Source organism: Myxocyprinus asiaticus, chromosome 2 (assembly GCF_019703515.2).
Source record: "Myxocyprinus asiaticus isolate MX2 ecotype Aquarium Trade chromosome 2, UBuf_Myxa_2, whole genome shotgun sequence".
Taxonomy (NCBI): domain Eukaryota; kingdom Metazoa; phylum Chordata; class Actinopteri; order Cypriniformes; family Catostomidae; genus Myxocyprinus; species Myxocyprinus asiaticus.
In genome coordinates this window covers 11,917,946-11,934,035 of record NC_059345.1, presented here as the reverse complement: position 1 = coordinate 11,934,035, position 16,090 = coordinate 11,917,946, and the positions used below count along the sequence as shown (strand labels likewise).

The 16,090-nt window shown below is 37.4% G+C and overlaps 1 protein-coding gene across 2 annotated transcripts in view; it reads left to right on the top strand.

The window, feature by feature from the left end:
• LOC127415664 (AP-1 complex subunit gamma-1-like) overlaps positions 1-16,090 on the top strand; it is a 48,288-nt gene that overhangs the window by 10,049 nt on the left and 22,149 nt on the right. The gene's annotated exons all lie outside the window — the stretch shown is intronic.

Sequence of the window (16,090 nt, the reverse complement as noted above, 5' to 3'; positions counted from 1 at the left end):
CAACTTGTCAATTAGTGGGGTCAAATACTAACATAAATATTTTTATTGGTGGTGGTTTTAATGGGAAACACAATTCTCAAATGAATTAAGAGACATCACTTCTCTGAGAGAGTTTTTTCTTGATGATAGCTTGCTGTGCTTAACAGTGAATTTTAGTCAGCACAGTGAAACCCTCTGCAGTGCTCTTTAATGCTTTAGGTTTAGTCTTTTTATGCGCTGTTGTTGCAGCAAAGCACTGAATCAACAATACATTTCAAGACAATCACTCTCTTACATGAAATCCTCTGCTATGAGTAATATTCCCGTATTTGGGAGGTGCTGTGGAGAGATTAAAGTCTTGCTGACTCTGACTGACAGTGCTTAAAATTGTTGCTGTAGATAAGGTTTTGAACTGCTTGATGTCGTGAACTAGATGTGTACATGCATCATTATCTAGCAGTTCTGCGCTTTTGAATGTGGAGCGAGGATCGCCCTGAAGCACTCCGGTTACATTGAATTGCTTCATTCTGCGTTCAGGATGCACACAAGCGGTTTTGTGCCACTCTGTATTGGAGCCTTAATTCTTTCTTTTCTTACTTTGATAGTTATGTGCAATAAGATTTTATAGTTATTTAGCCTATTTATTTGTTGAAAATCCACTAGTCACCATGTTGAAGTGCTGCACCTAGTGTCCGTATATCCCTCTAAAAGGCATCTGATGGGGGTCACCTGAACATAACGGAGCCTATTTATAACTATTATCCTTAACACAGACTAGTCATCTAGTCGTTCAAACAATCGACCGACTAGTCAATTAGGATAATTGGTAGTTTTGCACATCCGTAATTTCTAATGCATTTAATATTGTTAGTATAAAGCACATAATTGTAAAGTGTTATCAGTATTATCTGCCTGTGACTCTTGATCAGAAACTCATGCTCAAAATAATACCATCAGAATTTAAGTTAAGGTTTTATTTGTGAAATTCACATTCTGCAGCACTTGCAGAGATGAATGAAATGTGCTATAAATGTGCCATTTATATGTACACTGGATGCCAAAAGTTTGGAATAATGTACAGATTTTGATGTTTCGGAAGGAAATTGGTACTTTAATTCACCAAACTGGCATTCAACTGATCACAAAGTATAGTCAGGACATTATTGATGTAAAAAAACAGCACCATCACTATTTGTAAAAGTACCCATTTCCAGCAGCCATCACTCCAATTTGGTACTAGAAAATCACTTGCCATTATATCAAACACAGTTGAAAGCTATTTGGTTCATTAAATGAAGCTTAACATTGTCTTTGTGTTTGTTTTTGAGTTGCCACAGTCTGACTGTCATGTCTTAAGGTTAATATTAGGTCATAAATGGCAAAAAAGAAACCTCTTTCTCTAGAAACTTGTCATACAATCATTGTTTTGAGGAATTAAGGCTATACAATGCTTGAAATTGCCAAAAAACTGAAAATTTCATACAAAGGTGTACATTACAGTCTTCACAGACAAAGGACAACTGGCTCTAACAAGGACAGAATGAGATGTGGAAGGCCAGATGTACAACTAAACAAGAGGATAAGTACATCAGAGTCTCTAGTTTGAGAAATAGACACCTCACATGTCCTCAGCTGACAGCTTCATTGAATTCTACCCACTCAACACCAGTTTCATGTACAACAGTAAAGAGAAAACTCAGGGATGCAGGCCTTATGGGAAGAATTGCAAAGAAAAAGCCACTTTTGAAACAGAAAAACAAAAAGAAAAGGTTTGAGTGGGCAAAGAAACACAGACATTGGACAACAGATAACTGGAAAAGAGTGTTATGGATCTTAACCCCACTGAGCTTTTGTGGAATCAGCTAGACTGTAAGGTGCGTGAGAAGTGTCCGACAAGACAGCCACATCTATGGCAAGTGCTACAGGAAGCGTGGGGTGAAATGTCACCTGAGTATCTGGACAAACTGAATCTTCGGTAATGAACAAGCAGACAGAGCCGCCAGAGAAGCACTATCTACTGAACCAGTAAAATGCCCTATACCTTCCATAGATCTGAAACCTATATACTTTGTATATATCAAAAACAAATGGCAGTCGGAGTGGGATCAATGTTTAAACAACAAATTACGAGAAATAAATCTTGTTGTTGGAACAAGATATGTGTTCCCTTTTAATAATCACTGGGATCGAGTCATTTATACACAATGCCGGATAGGACATACAAGACTCGCACACCAATTTTTACTATCAGGAGAAAATTCACCAAAGTGCTCATCTTGTCAGAACCCACTATCCATTAAACATATTTTACTGGACTGTCAGTGGAACCTGTATTATTCAGTTGATTCTTTTGAAAAGGTTTTAATCAAGTGAATCCAAATTTAATGTGAAGGTTTTTAGGAAAATTAATCTTAAACACTTTAATTAACTCTATTTTTAAATAACTAAACATGGTTCCCGCCATGAATATAGCCATAGAAGCTGGCATGGCGTAAAAAATGAAAGAAACAAACAAACAATCTGGACAAACTGACAGCTAGAATGCCAAGGATCTTTAAAGCTGTCATTGCTGCACGTGGAGGATTTTTTCATGAGAACTCTTTGAAGTAGTTTAAGAAGTTCTGAACATTTTTTTCAAATTGTAATTGTAATTTTTCATGTTATTAAAGTCCTGACTATACATTGTGATCAGTTGAATGCCACTTTGGTGAATAAAAGTACCAATTTCTTTCCATAAGAGCAAAATCTGTACATTATTCCAAACTTTTGGCCGCCAGTGTACGTGCCATACATTTAGCTGGAACTACTCTGACATCTCCTCTGCATTTATCAGCAGCATGGACTGGAATCACACATGTCAGATGGCCCAAGTAGTTGCTTATTAGCCAAAGTTTCCAGAGGTCATGGAATTAAATATATTCAGAGGTTCTGTCTCTGCAGTGTTTCCTAGACAGCGGCACCATTATTTGCTGGTTTATTTTGGTGTCATCCAGAGGCCCTCCCCCAGATTTACGTTCCTCTAAACATCACATGTGCAGGCGAACTGTGATTGGTTGTTTTAACATGTCAAACAGCCGGTACTTTTTGATGAATAATAGGCCCAATATATTTATTCAGTGCACCTGTTTTTTGTGATTGTGGCTGAGAGAATAGGCAGGCTACACCAAACTGGAGTCAAACAGTTATGCGATCCACTGCAAACAACAAATGTAAAGCTTTCAATAGACAACATCATGAAAACTGTCTTGTCTGCAGCTTTAGTTAAGCTGGAACTGCTAATTGCCCTTAGCCCGTGTGTCATCTGCATGGAGAAGTTAGCTAATGCTAACATAGTGTCAAGTAAACTGAAAAGGCTCTTAAAAATTAAGCATCCCTGCCTCAAAGGAAGAAGACTTGGCTTTCATAGAACTGACAGAAGACCAAAATCAGCACGAATGGGAGTACATGCTGAACTGGGTGAAGGCATCTTACACAATATACAAGGGGCTAGTTACTTATTGGCAGAGCTTATTGAGGCTGAAAAAAAGATTATTGGTGTCTTATGGCTAAAATGGTTTAGAATCACTAATTTGGGAGTTTTCTTTTTTATGAATTGTTTCAAAGTACATTGACATCTCTAAAGCCCACCCAGTTAAACTTTGTTGTAAGTGCAGGGGTGCTTAGAGGAATATTTTGATGTGCAACATTTGCATGTACATGTAGTTTAGTACAATATTAACATGGTATTTACCTTTCTTTTTTCATGTACACACTAGGGGTGGGAATCTTTAGGCACCTCACGATTCTGGGAGTCACGTTATGATTCCAAAACGATTCCTGATACATCTACATTAACCTTATTGATTATTCTGCTGTGCAAAAGCAAAATACAGTAACTGAAATCTATCCCAAGCCTTTTCATTTTTATTTTAACTATAACTATCGGTTGCTGGTCCAGGCTACATGAGACATCTGCTTTTATGAGAGTGAAGGGTTCAGCTTCTCCTTTCCTCACCACAGATAATGGTAAAGCGGCACAAATATCCTGATTATCATCAAGCATATCGTATACGCTGTTCCATATGTTTGCATGCAAGTACAAGTCTCATCTGCTTGAAATTTGTCTGAAGAGTGGTCAGGTGTGCGCACTATTCCGACGAGCGAGAGGCCGGCAAAAATAACAAACTGCTGTCTCATTATTTTCAGCAGTTTTTTTCCTGTTTTGTGCAAATTAGTGCAATACTAATGTACATGCGAGCTCGTCTTTCATGTTGTTTGTTGACATGTAATCACAAATAAACTCTCCTGCTATGTGCGTGAGTTTGTGAATGAATTTCGGGATCGTAGTTTCATTTGGAGACGAATGGTGTATGTGGTTGATGTATCCAGCCTGCGATCAGTTTTGTAGTGTGAGCTTGGCTTTAGTTTCTATCATCTGTCTCTGGCACTCCCATAAGCGCCACTCCGCTGCTGTGTTTTAAACTGATCTCAGAATCGATTCTGAATTTTTGAGAATCGATCCAGAATCATTGGAGAATCGCGACGCATTGGAGAATCTTTTTTTTTTTTTTTCTCCCACCCCTAGTACACGCCATTTTTTTTTTCTTCTCACCTTTAATAAAAACAATTTGTATTCTGCTGTAGCCTATGTTAGAAGATCTCACGAAAATTATACAGTCATAATTACTGTAAGAGGAATAATACTGATAAAAAAAAATCTTCCAAGTTATTGGAAAACAAAGTTCTCCTATCTACAGCTGTATATAGACATTCAGTGCTTTGGCTAAAAATGAAATATCAAAAATTTCAAAAAGCTTGGCAAAACATTTAAGGAATGTTCCAGGTTCAGTATAAGTTTAGCTCAAATGACAGCATTTGTGGCATAATGTCTCTCGTTTATTTAACAAAAAAGCAAAAATTGTGGTTATGGTAAGGAAATTACAATGGAAGTGAATGGGGCCAGTCCATAAACGTTGAAATACAGTCAGTGCTCAACATTAAACATTGTCACGTGCCTGTCCTTCGGACAACTAAATTGGTCATTCACTTGTCCAAGTAAAAAAGTTACTTGTCTGGAGACAAAAAAAGAAAGGACATACGAAAGAAAAAAAGAAAAGCCTCTATCATCATCATTTACACGAATGCCCAATTCCCAATGCGCTTTTAAGTCCTCGTGGTCACGTAGTGATTCGCCTCAATCCGGGTGGTGGAGGATGAATCCCAGTTGCCTCCGCGTCTGAGACCATCAACCCGCGCATCTTATCACGTGGCTTGTTGAGCGCGTTGCCATGGAGACATAGCACGTGTGGAGGCTTCATGCCATCCACGCTCAACTCACCACGTGCCCCACCGAGAACGAACCACATTATAGGGACCACGAAGAGGTTACCCTATGTGACTCTACCCTCCCTAGCAACCGGGCCAATTTGGTTGCTTGGGAGACCTGGCTGGAGTCACTCAGCACGCCCTGGGATTCGAACTAGTGAACTCCAGGGGTGGTAGCCAGCGTATTTTACCACTGAGCTACCCAGTCCCCCCTCTACAGATGGTTTTATTACACAAAGCGGTTTTGCAATTTCTGCCTTTTCTTGCTGTATTATGAGGGAGTGCCATGATAACGTGACGAGACAAAATGAGATCTCTCCAACATTGCACGCTTGCGATGAAGACAGCTTTGTTGATTTATAAACAGGAGCAATAGTTTTATCGCACCGCTCGCTTAGAGACGTGGTACAACACCATTCACATGTCCAATTAACAGGTTTATACCCGTTTATATATCAAATCTAAAGTTCAGTAAATATGCTCTTCCCCACTTCCCCTTCACTTTTGTCATTCATGCTTCGCTGGGCAATGACATTGTATATTTGTCAAAGTGCTCCCCTTTACACTGTCCATTTACGAAACAGAACCCTCTATCCCTGCAATTACATCCGTTGTTTTGCTGGAAGATGCTGAGAATGTCTTTGTTTAGCAAGTAATTACTGTAGTTTCTCTCTGTCTAGAGCAGCTTAATTGGGTGCTGCATGCTAACAGATTAAAAGTGCCGGGTTTCCTCTGTTATGGCGAGCCTAAAAGCAGCTCTTGTCTCTCTGCGTGGAGAACAATTATGAATATTAACTTTCTGTTGTGCATCTTGGCACATTTGACCTGCTAATGTGATTAATGCACAATCTCAGAGCAGCAAACCACTTGTGGAGCTCTGCCTTTTCAGTGGCACAGAATACTTGCATTTAATTATAAGGTGACCTCACACTGTCCACATTCTCCATCACTCCACCTGTCCATTGAGAGAAGCATGGAGAAGCTTTGTGAGGGGTGAAAGTAGTACTGTAATATTTGTCTGAGGAATGTCAAGTCCTTTCAGCCTCTGTCTGCAGCATGAGTCATTTCCTTTGCCCCTCAGTGATCTTAGTGTTTATATAGACTACTCCACATTCATATATTAACAGCTCTGTCTGCCACAAAGCAGTCCCCTCACATCAACTACTACTCCAAATTCCTAATGTAATCCAGAGAGGTTTTTGATAAATGAGCCTTCTCTCCCAATTAGCAGCCCCAGCTTACTCCTTCCATAATATCACTTTTCGTTTTACTGTTTATGAGCCTGTGTTTATTTGGGATGCATGATACCATTTCTTTCTCTTCCGATACCCAAGCCCCGAGTTTGCTGTAAGTGCGCGTCAACAGAGCAGCACTCATTTAGTTGGGATTGTCGGACTGATACCCGATCCGGTTAAAAACATCAGCATCGGAGATTATTCCTAGTAGGGTTGCTCCGATACCAAAATTTTGGCTTCAGTACGATATCAGCCCTGGTACCTTGGTATTGATACTAGATTGATACTTTGGCAACAAATAAATAACCTCAGATTACTGATAAAATCACACAGAAAAGGACTTGATTAAAATAATTTTTCTGGATTCCATGTTTTGTTTTAATTAAATGTTATCATCAAAACAGTGTTAAATAAAATAAATACATAAAGCTGCTCAACACTAAACACACTGCATTATGTGTATCATGTGTGATCTGTTGTGTGTGTGTGTGTGTGGATGGATGAAGTAATTGACAGAGCAGAGTGGCACCTCTTCATTCTGCGGCATGCAGCGCCTGTAGACTGCATATTAACCTCTTCAACTCTGGAGCATTTTTGGGCTGCCGCCAGCTATTTTTCTTACACAAATTTAAAAGCTCATCATTTTCACATACTGTGGACTGCCATAAACTGGTCTCATTTTTTTCAGGACCCATCCCCCCGGATAAAAATAGTCCAAATATTAATAAATAATATTGTATATGTTATACAATCTTATGAATAATATATATATATATATATATATATATATATATATATATATATATATACTTTTTTTTTTATTTGGAGGTAATTCTGGTTCCGTTCACCCAATCTCCCTCCAAATAGTCTTATTTTTTTTCCACTACATGGCAGCAAGTACTAGAAAAAAGAATTTCTTTATCACATTCCGTCACAAAATGCTGATCTGAAATGTTGGTAGCGCTCTAATGCATTTTAGACACAGATGTGCTCGTCCATTGACATTCAGTCTAATTTTCTGTTCCTGCACCACTCCCAATTTTTTATCGAATATCTTGGCCTAGATAATGGAATAGAAGCTCTATCTAGATGTCATTAAAAGCTGAGATCCTCCCCTTTGCGATAATGTATATTATTTTGTTATCAGTAGTCGATAACGTGTGTGTGTGTGTGTATGTTTGTATATGTATATATGTGTGTGTTTTGTTTAGAATGCTTTTCCTGCGGGAATGCATATTTTGTTCTGGACATAGAAGATACAACATTGGATTATTCATGCAATCAAGCTCACAAACAAGTAAACAATGGCTTTTTTTTTTTTTTTTTATAAGAGAAGGTAAAAGCAGATAAAGTTTTTAGCTATTTGGGGCTTACAGCAACAGTGATCGGCGCATAAGTGACGTTTGTATTCGGTGTCTTACAAATATCATATTTCACTTTGTGATTGTTTTAAACTTTGGTATTAGTGCAACAAAATAAACTGCAGTCACTTTCCTGAGAATGAGAGCTTTCATTTGATATATGATTTCTGTTTAAGTGCTATTTTAAAAACTTTTCATATTAATATTTCTACCACATAACCACAAGGTGGCACTTATTTGCGAAGCGGATGTATTCAGTCCTTATTAGGGATGCACCGATCCGATACCTGGATCGATATCGGCTCCGATACTGATGTTTTTAGATGGATCGGGTATCGGTCCGAGCCTGATCCAAATCCGATACTGTGTATTAGTCATGTTCGTTACTGTCGAGCTCCAAAAATGACATAAAAGAACCATAAAAACACCATTGAAGTAGTTCATATGACTCGTGCATTTTATTCAAAGCCACTTGAAGACGTGCGATAGCTCTGTGAATCACAAAAGGCTGTTTAATAAGTAAGTACTTTGTTATTGTTTTACAATACATTGTTTGTTTTTTGCCTTCATTTGGAGTGCTAACACTGTTACATTTAATTGTTTTACTCTTGTGACCAGATGTCAAGCCTACAATGTGCCATTTCCTTTTAAAAACAAAGGGTCCTTCTAAGTAATACATTACCGTATTACTTAAATATCTGTAAACCTTATTGTACTACACAACCCTCCAGTGGAGTAATTCATGTTTGAATGTGAAAGGGAATTATGGGGGTTGAAAGTTGATTCGGTGTATATATATGTTTGCTTTTCTGTTTAATGTGTCTGAATCAATAAAAGGTGTTAATCAGGAAAAAAAAAATCATGAGTTGTTTGTTAGTTTGTGCTGGATTCATGTTGAATGGTGTAAAAATGGGCCCATGCAGCTGAGCATAGGCAGCCATGTAATCTTACCACCTTGTGTGCACACTTTTAATTTTTAATCAGTCTTCAGTGGATTGAAACCTTAGTGCTCTCTCTTCTGTTGAAGGAATGGAATTTCACAGGTGATTCCACCTGCCTCTGTCGAATTGGCTAATGTAGCTGATTATGCTTTGATTATATACTGATTTCCAACTTTTTTTTTTAGAATGATCATCCTCATAGAACATCACCACATGTGCAAGGCAATTATGAGATGCTCAGCATCCTTTGGGATTGTTAGATCTTTGCAGAAAGAAGGATCAAGAGAAAGCTCTGGGGTGTTGTGCATGAAATTCATCTTTCAGTGCAGGAGTGATTTGCGTATTTACATTAACATAGGTATAATTCATTTAGATTTGACAACCCAGTTGCTCTTGTAAACCATCTATTAAAACTAATTCATTAGCTAATATCATAATAGAACATTTAAGAGAAAAGCACACAGATAGCATTCATTAAATGAATATTCCGGGTTCAATACAAGTTAAGCTCAATCGACAGCATTTGTGGCATAATGTTGATTACCTAAAAAAAAGAAAGTTTTTGACATCCTTTTCTTGAAAAAAAAAAAAAAAGCAAAAATCTGTTACAGTGAGGCACTTACAATGGAAGTGAATGGGGCCAATTATTTAGAGGGATTAAAGGCAGAAATGTGAAGCTTATAATTTTATAAAATCACTTTAATATCTTCTGAAAAAATTGTACATTGGATATAACTTTACAGGTTAGTAAGCGATTTAAACACACTAAAATCATGTTAATGCGCATATTTTGTCTTGTGGCTATACTTCTGAAACATTGAGTATTTTAACGTTTATGAATTGGCCCCAGTAACTTCCATTGTAACTGCCTTACTGGAACCTAGATTATTATTTTTTATATATATATAAAGAAAAGGAGGGGCAAATCAAAATAAATTGCGGTAATCAACATTATGCCACAAATGCTGTCGATTGAGCTTGACTTTTATTGAACGCAGAATATTCCTTTAACTCGACGCCTAAAATAGTAGTATAACAGTATTAAAGGGTCAGGATATATTATTATTATTATTTATTTATTTATTTTTTACCTTGTCTCAGGCCCTCTGTCTGAAACGCTACTTTTTTTTAGTGCCATGTCCCCTTTTAAGACTTCAGTATACATACCCACTGATATGATTGGCTAACGTCTTTGCAGAGCAAACACTCCGTGCCGTAACGTGGAACTGTTTTTTTTTTTTTTTTTTTTTTTTTTTTTTTAAGAATAAATGAAAACATGCAAGCGATTTACAGAATCCTTTAAAACACTCAAATATTGAAAGCGATATGTCCCAATTTTGAGTGAAGCATCTAATCAAACAACTACAGATGTTTGTCTAAAATAGCTATCAGACTGAACAATGGGGATATTTAAATTAAACTGCACTGTGATGTCACAATGCAGTCAATTTAAAAACAAGTGGTTTCTGATGAATGGAAACAAATGTTTTTTGTTTTTTGGATTGGAGAGGAAGTTTTGAGTTCTGAAACTTAGGCTACAGTATGTTTTTATAGTACAGTGACTGTCATAGATCAAGGAAAATTTGTATTCATCATGAGATGGGGATGCTCCGATCAGGATTTTTACAGTCAATACCGATCACTGATCTTCTTGCCACCTGATCGGCCAATCCCGATAATTTCATCTTTGATCAGAATCTGTCATAACTGGCTATATGTAAGCTTTCTGCACACTGTCACTATTAATTGAATTTTTCTCTTCCTGGTAATATCACTTTGCCTAGTTTTTACTGTCAAAAAAAGTGTAAAAATTTTAAAAGGCTTATTGAGAAATCTTTTTAAAGAAGACTTTAAAACAAGTATAGGCTAACAAAATATTCTCTATATTAAGATAGGTAGCCCTATAAAAAATAAAGACAAACTGAAAATCCATAGGTGCAATTAAACTTAATGTGACATTTTTGGTTAATGATTCATTGTCATTATTTTGTATTATTATTCCTTTATTTCAATTTTTATTTTTGCTTTATATTTAATACATTAAATTATGGTATCGGAATATTGTATAAAGATTTATTATATTTATAAATTTCCTTCCCTGCCTTTTTATTTAGTTGGATGATTGTATTAATAGTTAATTTTTCACTTGTTAGTGCCCAAGCACTGAAAGTGCGGATGCCCTATTGTTGTTCTAAGGATTATTAGTATTATTAGGGCCCAAGCACTGAAAGTGCAGAGGCCCTATTGTTCTTCTAAGGATTATTAGGGCCCAAGCACTGAAAGTGCAGAGGCACTATTTTTCTTCTAAGAATTATAAATACTACTCCTAGGGGATTCTTGTTCAAATACCGAATGTGGGCGACATCATGCAAAGACATTATGCTAAATTGCGAACTGATTTTTGATATATCAATATATCTGTGTGCATTAACATCAAATCTGAGCCGTATGTTTGGCCTTGCGGGCTGGGGGGGCTCTGTAGCGGCACCAAGAAGATGGGCATGTTCAGGGGCTCTGTAGCACATCCCTTTTGAGCTACCTTCACCAATCTTTGTACACATAGATCTCATCATGCCGGATAACTTTCGCACTGACAGTCATAAGCTTCGCCCAACAGGAAGTCGGCCATTTTGGATTTTTTGAAAAATGCATGCACTGGATTTTGAAATACTCATCCTAGGGATTTCATGTTACAGGTATCAAATGTGGGCGACATCATGCCAAGACATTGACTATGCTAAATTGCAAACAGATTTTTGATGTATCGAACAGTGTTGCCATGGCGATGCTATAAATTAATGTCAAAAAATGGGAAAAAGGAAGTGTCTCGCATCTTCTGCGTGTATCGTGTGATTTACATAAAAATGTTTTTACATAACCAAATGTTTGGCCTTGCGGGCTGATCGTATTGATGTGGCTATTTTGGGTCACGGTCGAAGCGCCACCAACTGGCAGAAGTGTGGCACGTTTAACAGACTTTGAAATATCCCGCTTATGTTTACCTGAATTGCTTAAACATTTTTTAGAATAATGTCAAGACAGTGCAGATTTAAAATTCTAAAGAGATTGATATTTTACACAGTGTTGCCATGTCAACACATTAAATGTCATTATTCCTTTTTATGTATATTCACATGTTTTTGAGGTACTTGGCATGTTGAATTTTCATGATATTTTGTACACACCTCAGAGTTGTCGGCCATTAGTCCTGGGCAAAAGTTAACACATGGGTGTGGCTGGGGAGCTCTGTAGCACCACCTTTTGACAAAAGTGGTGGAGTCAGTTTCTTCTTAGGTCACCAAACTTGCTACATATAATGTTCTCATCAAGCCAGACAACTTTCAAATTCGTAGTCATTAGCTACACCCAACAGGAAGTCAGCCATTTTGGATTGGGTGTGCATTTTTTGAAAATTGCATGCCCTGAACTTTTGAATACTCCTCCTTGGGGATTCATGTGACTGGCACCAAATTTAGGCATTATTATGCTAAGACATTGAAGATGTTAAATTGTGAACAAATTTGTGAAATATTGAACGGTGTTGCCATGGCGACACAATAAATTAATGGCACTTCTGTGTACATTTTATGATTTTTATGAAAATTTAGCTGTATGTTTGGTAATGGGGCTGATCACATTTATGCGGCTATTATGGGTCACGGTCATAGCGCCAACTGGCAGTTTTAACAGACTTTGAAATAGCCCTCTTGTGTTTACATGAATTTCTTCAAAATTATTTAGAATAATATCAAGACACTGCTGATGTGAAATTGTAAAAGAATATTTCATGTCTTAAATACTGTTGCCATGGCAACACATTCATTATAATTCCTTCCTATATTTGGGTGTTTTTGAGGCACTTGGTATGCTTAAAATGTCACAAAATTTTGCACACACAGAGGCATCGGCCATTAGGAATGGGGGGAAAATTGATTCAGCAGTGCATCGCGATTCATACTCAAACGATTCTGAATTGATTCTCAAAAGAATCAGAATCGATTCTGAGTTTAGTTTAAATCACGGCAGAGCAGTGGCGCACGCCAAAGACAGATGTAGAAACGGAGCGAGTTAAATGCATACACTAAAGTCAAGTGCACAAACACGACTGTTTGCAGACCAGCTGTATCATACACATGCCCATTTGTTCCCGAATGAAACTACAATCCCGAAATTCTTTCACAAACACACGCATATTGCAACGGGAGCATTTATTCATGATAAGAAGCCAACAAACAACATGAAAGATGAGCTCGCACCCATTATTGCACTGATTTGCACTCAACGGTGGAAAACACAGAAGAAAATAATGACGAGGCAGCAGTTTGGAGATGTTGGTGATGTTTTCATTGGCTTTTGCTATATTGCCAGTCATTGCCGGTCACTCACTTGTCAGGACAGTGCGCACACCTGATGCTAAAGGTTTGAAATCCATTGTAGGTTTTGCGACAGGGTCGTGCGATCTACTCGCAGAGCAAACAGATGGAACAGTGCATACGAGAGGCTTGATAAATTTCTGAAGCAAGAACTACGCTATTTAAACTGCTTTACTATCACCTGTGCAGGTGAGGAGAGGAGAAGCTGACAGGTGCTCTCTCATAGAAGCAGATATATTTCTCATCCTGGACCAGCAACTTCCAGTTGTGGTTAAAAATTAAAATGAATAGCATGGCATAGATTAATTTTAAATAATAATTAAATACTATTAAATGATTTACAATGCTTAAACAAAAATAAAAAATAAATTATAATCAGTTGAAGTAATAGTATTCAGTGTGTTCTGATGGAGAACCAATTTTTCTTTTCTTGTGCTTTTAAGAGATTTTTTATAAGGTTCTAAAGAAAGAAACTGAAACTGAGATACTCTTTTAAACTATTGAACCATTTATTTAATCTTGTGGATGTTCCATGTTTTGTTCACAGCTCATACTGAATGTAAAAGGCCAGTTTATGTAATGTGACTCGTTCTGATTTTTTAAAACAGCTGTTAAATAAAAAGCTGAAAGGGAAAAAATAGAGTAAAAAATTAATTTTGAAGAAACTGAAAAAAGAAATTGAAGGACAAGATGCATCGTGATGCATCGAGAATCGTTTTATAATTGAATCGTTACCCTTTGAATCGTAATTGAATCATGAGGCCAGTGGAGATTCACACCTCTGATTAGGACTGGGCAAAAGTTCACTTATGGGCGTGTAGGGGGTGCTCTGTAGCACCCCCATTTTCACCTAGAGTCGTCAGACTTGGTACATACAGTACTGTGTAAAAGTTTTAGGCACTTGTGAAAAATGTTGCATAGTGAGGATGTCTTCATAAATAGTTTATCACTTAATGTCATACAAAGTCCAGTAAACATAAAAAATCTAAACCAGTATTCGGTATGACCACCTTTGCCTTTAAAACAGCACCAATTCTCCTAGGTACACCTGGACACAGTTTTTCTTGGTTGTTGGCGGATAGGATGTTCCAAGCTTTTTGGAGAATTCGCCACAGTTCTTCTGTCTGTTTAGGCTGTCTCAATTGCTCTGTAGCGCCCCCTTTAAAATGGGTGTGTAAGACGGACTCTGTAGCACCCCCATTTTCACCTGCAGTCACCAAAATTGGTACACATATGGTTCTCATCAAGCCGGACAACTTTCATAATTATATTTATTAGCTCCGCCCAACAGGAAGTCTGCCATTTTGAATATTGCCGTCTCTGAACTTTTAAATACTCCTCCTAGGGGATTCAAGACTGTCACCACATTTAGACAATATTATGCCAAGATATTGAAGATGCTAAATTGTGTACAGATTTTTGATATATCGAACGGTATTGCCATGGCAAGGCATTAAATTAATGGTGAAAAATGGGAAACAGGAAGTGTCTCATATCTTCTGTGTGCAGTGTGTGATTTAGATCAAAATTGTGATGTATGTTTAGTCATGGGGGGCTAATCACATGGTTGTGACTATTTTGGGTCACGGTCATAGCGCCACCACCTGGCAGCAGGAAGTGTGGCTCTTACAACAGACTTAAAAATAGTCCTTTTATATGTACCCAAATTGCTTCAAAATTGTTTAGATGTCAAATGCCAAATGCATGTGTCCACCTTGCATTGTTTTCTGAAATCCACCAGGTGGAAATAGACCCATGGTGCTTGGTCCCGTCATCGCTGCTTGCAGCTATATTTGCTGCTTGAACTTTAATGAGGTGAACACACACTCTCTCTTGAGGGCAAGAGATGAAATGAAAGCGGAGAAAGAGCGCATGTTTCTGGACGCTTCATGTCCTACTATTGTTAATGCCATTTAATTGGGAGATATTTAAAAAATATGTTTGAATTGCACCACATCCGATAATTATTTTGAAAGTGCCCCTTGCCACACTTTTACAAGTTTATATGCTGCAGTTGAATGTAAATGCCCCACACTGTAAAATGACATTAAATTTATATTAATTGTGAAATGCTACCGTTTATTTGAGTTGAAAACCGTTATCAATAGTTCTAGTGTCACTATCAATAATCATTGTGACCACTCCAAAACTGCTCCAGTGAGAAATCATTAGTATCTATGATTTGTTTACCATCTTTGGCATTTTGTTACGCAAATCACTAAGCAACTGCGTGAAGATGCGGTGCCGTTATTGAAGATTAAACTGTTATTGCTGTTATTAGTGGAATTGTGACAAACATATGTCTATGATTTAAATTAATTTGTTTTTACGTTTATTTGCAGAAGCTTTGACCTCTCCATCTCTGACTGTACAGCAAGGCAGAATTACTACTGTAATGATGCTTGACAATGGGCACCTTACAATTTATACACATGTAATATTATATTTGTAAAACAGCCCTGCATATTCATCTGTTACAGCATGTCTGAAAGTGTAAATTTGCGAATGCTTTGAATTGCTAGTAATTCACTCTGAAGTGGCCGTAATGTCATTCTTCGAGGGTTGAGCTAGAGCTCATTCATTATTGTATAGTATATGCATGATTTATCTCCTGCTGCAATTACAAAAAAATATCTGCCCTCAGGGCCTGAAATTCATTTCTCCAGATTTGGAATGAGGAGCTTAAAAAAAAAACTTCTTCATTCTAATTGATTAAAAAAAGAAATGCAAAAATAAACATTTCACAATGAAAATAAAACAATAGGAACTCTTTGCAGGAGCATTCTTTTTGCCCCCATATTTTGAATTTCAGGGGCATATTTGCCCTGAGCCCCCATTAATTTCCAACCCTGGATGGAACATTAGAGAGATGGTAGTGAGAGATGTAATGGGTGTTT